We start from the raw sequence: 4,224 nt of genomic DNA, 5'->3' as shown, positions 1-4,224 counted from the left end.
GAGCCCTTCTTCCATGCTAGCCTCACATCTGTGGTCTCCCATCTCCTCCACCCTTTGCTGCTGCTACTTGCCCATGTATCAGCTAAGGATGGGGTCACCTCCAATCTTCCTGCTGAGCTCAGGTAGTTCAGAGGACTGCCCTCCATGTGAGACGTGGTTTATCCCCACAAACACACTGCAGCTGTGAGGAGGTGCCAAGGGCTCTACTTGGCACCAAGAGCCTGAATTCAGCCTTATCCTTGGGCATCCATTCAGACCCAGCTCTTTCCTTGAGCATCTTTGTTTTACCCCCAACCAACCAGACTCAGACAAGGACACCACATTAACTTGTGCCATGAAGGGGCTGAGACTTTCCCCTTCAGCTGAGGGCAGGAGCCCTGTGGCCACCCAGAGCCTGGCTCTGGCCCCCAGCCACCACCTCCTCCCTGCTGCTGAGCAGGTAACCCAGCAGGGAACATGGCAATTGTGATAATGGGCCTCTACCCTCCCAGCCCTGCTCAGAGCACCTAATGAAGCCAGGCGCTAATGAACTTGGCTTCATGGTGCCCTGGAGATGGGTTATTGCCATTTGAGGTGGAGGGAAACCAAGTTAGGAGCAGATGGAGTGGCTGATCCATGTCACAAGGTACCTTGGGCTGGATGCAGGAGCTAGAGCTCCCTGTCTGGAGCAGAGAAAGGATGGCAGGGAGACAGGAGGGCGACCACAGCTCTCTCATGTGGTACCTGTCACTGGAGAGACAGGTTTGCCCATGTTAAGGAGGGCAGTGGGGACTCCTAACCCATGCTGGCCGCAGCTCAGTGGCTTCAAGGCAGCTGTATCCCTGTGGCCATCCCTCCTGGCCTCCGGCACTGCTGTCCTCTTCTGATCCTGCCCCACAAGTTTTGAAAGACCCCAGACGTGGCCACTGAGGTGCAGAGCAGGAGGACTCATGGGTCCCCTTGCAAACGGTTTTGTGGTTCACCCACCCAGCCTCCTCGGTGTCACTCATAGAACCCTGGAATGGTTTGGGTTGGGAGGGACTTTAAAGCTCATCCAGTTCCATCCCCTGCCACGGGCAGGGACCCCTTCCACAGAGCAGCTTGCTCCAAGCCCCTGTGTCCAACCTGGCCTTGAGCACTGCCAGGGATGGGGCAGCCACAGCTTCTCTGGGCACCCTGTGCCAGCGCCTCAGCACCCTCACAGGGAAGAGCTTCTGCCTAAGAGCTCAGCTCAGCCTCCCTTTTTCATCTCAAAGCCATTCCCCTCGTCCTGTCCCTAAATGCCCTTACAAAAGTCCCTCTCCAGATTTCTTATAGCCCCCCTTTAGGTATTGGAAGGCTGCTATACACTCATGACTCAGTTTCACTTTGCTGGAGCAGCATTGCACCACCTCTTATCAATGAAGAAGACAATGGTCTGACAGTGCATCATCCCACCCTGGAGGGGCAACCCAACCCCAGCTGCAGACACAGGCCTGATGGCTTTACCCACATCATTTATGGACCATCCTCCACGTTCTCTTGCAATGAGCATCCTCTTGCAGACAAGTCCCCCCACCGCAGTGGAGGAATATAGAATCATAGAATAGTTCGGGTTGGAAAGGACCTTAAGATCATCCAGTTCCAACCCCCTGCCATGGGCAGGGACACCTCACACTAAACCATCTCACCCAAGGCTTCATCCAACCTGGCCTTGAACACTGCCAGGGATGGAGCATTCACAACCTCCCTGGGCAACCCATTCCAGTGCCTCAGCACCCTGACAGGAAAGAATTTCCTCCTTATATCCAATCTAAACTTCCCCTGTTTCAGTTTTAACCCATTACCCCTTGTCCTGTCACTCCAGTCCCTAATGAAGAGTCCCTCCCCAGCATCCCTATAGGCTCCCTATATGAGTCACAGTGGCTCTCTCTGGGTCTGCCTGCGAGGGTGAGGGTAGCCGCTAACCCAGAGGGATGCAGGCTCTGCACCGTGTGCTCCTGCAGCACACACACACACACACAGAGTCACATCCTCACGTGCTTGTTGACAGCACGATACAAATACTCTTCACTTCTTCCCCTCTTGCAGGAGGGCTGGAAGCACAGCACACACCCTGTCTGTAAAGCCAGCGGTTTTCCCTCTGCTCCCCCAGCCCTGCGCACCAAGCAGCATTCCTGGCACTTCGGGGGGATGTGGGGTCACTTGAAAAGCCTGGATAAAATCGCACCTCTTTCAACAGCTCCTTTTGTGACGGCTGGCACCGGCCTGGAGCCCAGCTCGGCACTGCTGCAGCCTGCCTTGCTCTCCCGCACCCACTGCGGGAGGCTGGGGGTGAGCCGGGCCGCTCGCACTCCCCAGGTGGAGCCGCCTTTTGATGGCTCAGCAAATTCAGCGGAGACACCGTGCTTTTGAAGCAGCTCCCCCCGGTGCTCAGCAGCAGGGCACTGACCCTGGCTTGGTGACGGCTCTGAGTGACCATGGCCAGCCGCGATCTGCTGGTCCACCTTTCAGCAGTGCTCTTGTGCCACGTCAAGGAGAGCTGTGAAGGATGCTCACATCCCCCCAGCCGCTGGCCAGGCCTCTTTATGCCATTGCCACCCATTCTCTGCCCAGTTTGGCTCTCAGCCACGGAGGAGGAACAGGGAAGGCCACAGAAGGTGTTTACACAACAAGGAGATCATCTCAGCGAGACTGGAGCCGTTGCCAAACCCAGCGCTAAGCTGATACGAAGGAGATGCCATCAGTGTGGTTTTGCTCATTATCACTAATAACTGTTTGTGTGTCGTTGCTCTTAGGAGCTCCAGTCCTGGCTCTGCCCCTGCTGCTTTTGTAGCCTTGTGTAAGAGGAACAAACAGTGGAGTCCTGCCCCAAAACCCTATGGGCAAGAGGGGTGAGTGCAATGCCTGTGCTGTCCTCTCCCCGCTCACACCAGTGCTGGAGGATAGACCCTATCATCATCCCTTTGCTTATCCAAGTGTGACTGCACCTCAGCCTCTTGTCAAAACCCCCAGCACATCTATTAGCACCTTCCTCCCCCTGCCGTGGGGATGTCTTTCTGCTGACATGGCAATCATTTCCCTGTCAATGCACCGTGACAGCACCAGGATTTCTCATTTCCAATCCTGGTGTGTCCCAGGGTGATTCCCGGCTCCTCCATTAACCCCTGGCCCTGCAGGATGGGGGCAGCCAGCCCTGATGGATGCTCTGGTATCTCTTCCACCTCTGATTAGCAGAGGCTGTCTCCTGCTTTTCCTCCCAACACTTGCCGTACCTATGCAGAGCATCACTTAACCTGGAGTTAAGGGGTGTCGAGACTTTTCTTCTCCTTTCCTTCTCATCTTCTCAGCCGAGAACAATGGAGGCGAGGTTTGCAGAGGGAGGTAATATCTTTTTTTAGCCTGACTGAAATAATTAGAAGAAAAGCCAGGCAGGCTGTTGGGTACATGAGCCCTCCAGCAGGCCTGAAATAGCAGCAGAAGTCTGCAGAGCTGAATACCAGTGGAGAACAATAGCTCTGAGCGTGACTAGTTGCGTTAACCAGTTCTGCCACCAAAGACCATTCCCCAGCTGTTTCCCCTTGTGCTCATGAACCACATCACACCTCCGCTCAAACCCGCTGTCCTGAGATCACCCCGCGGCCAGGAGCCACTGCTGCAGCCACATGGACCTGAGCCCCAGGCATTGCTCCACATGGGCTTCGTGATGCCCAGAGTGCCATGAGAGCATCCCTTACCCCTCTGCACCCTGTCCTGCTGCTCCTGGGGTTCTCTCTGACCCCAGCCACAGGGACCTGACCCTAACGACCCCGCTTGACCCTGGGGACCCTCTGATTTCAGGGACACTGCCCTACCAGAGGGGTCTGGCCTTATTCTTGCTGACCTGATCCAATCCCTGGGGACCTTATCTGATCCTGGAGACCCTCCGATTTCAGGGGTGTCATCCTGCCACAGGGATCTGGCCTGCTCCTTGCAGTCCCTCTCTGATCCCACGTGTCCTGATGTGATCCCTAGGGTCTCCATTTGATGCTGGGGACTCTGCCTGACCCTGGCGACCCCTCCCACCCCAAGCTCCTTGTCCCACCGCACGCTCCACATCGCACCCAGCACCCACGGTCTGCCCTCAGGCACCTTGTTCACCCCACATCCCCTCTCCCTTAGGCTCAGTCCCACCTCCCTTCCCCCAGACCCAGTCCGTCCGTGCGCTGGCGGCCGGGGCCGGGCCAAGCTGGGGGGGGGCCGGGCCAGGCGGCGGCGGGGCCGGGG

Source organism: Neopsephotus bourkii, unplaced genomic scaffold, assembly GCF_033783945.1.
Source record: "Neopsephotus bourkii isolate Nb327-2 ecotype Australia unplaced genomic scaffold, CSIRO-AGI_Nbou_v1 NB_1572, whole genome shotgun sequence".
Lineage (NCBI taxonomy): Eukaryota > Metazoa > Chordata > Aves > Psittaciformes > Psittacidae > Neopsephotus > Neopsephotus bourkii.
This window is presented reverse-complemented; position numbering follows the sequence as displayed.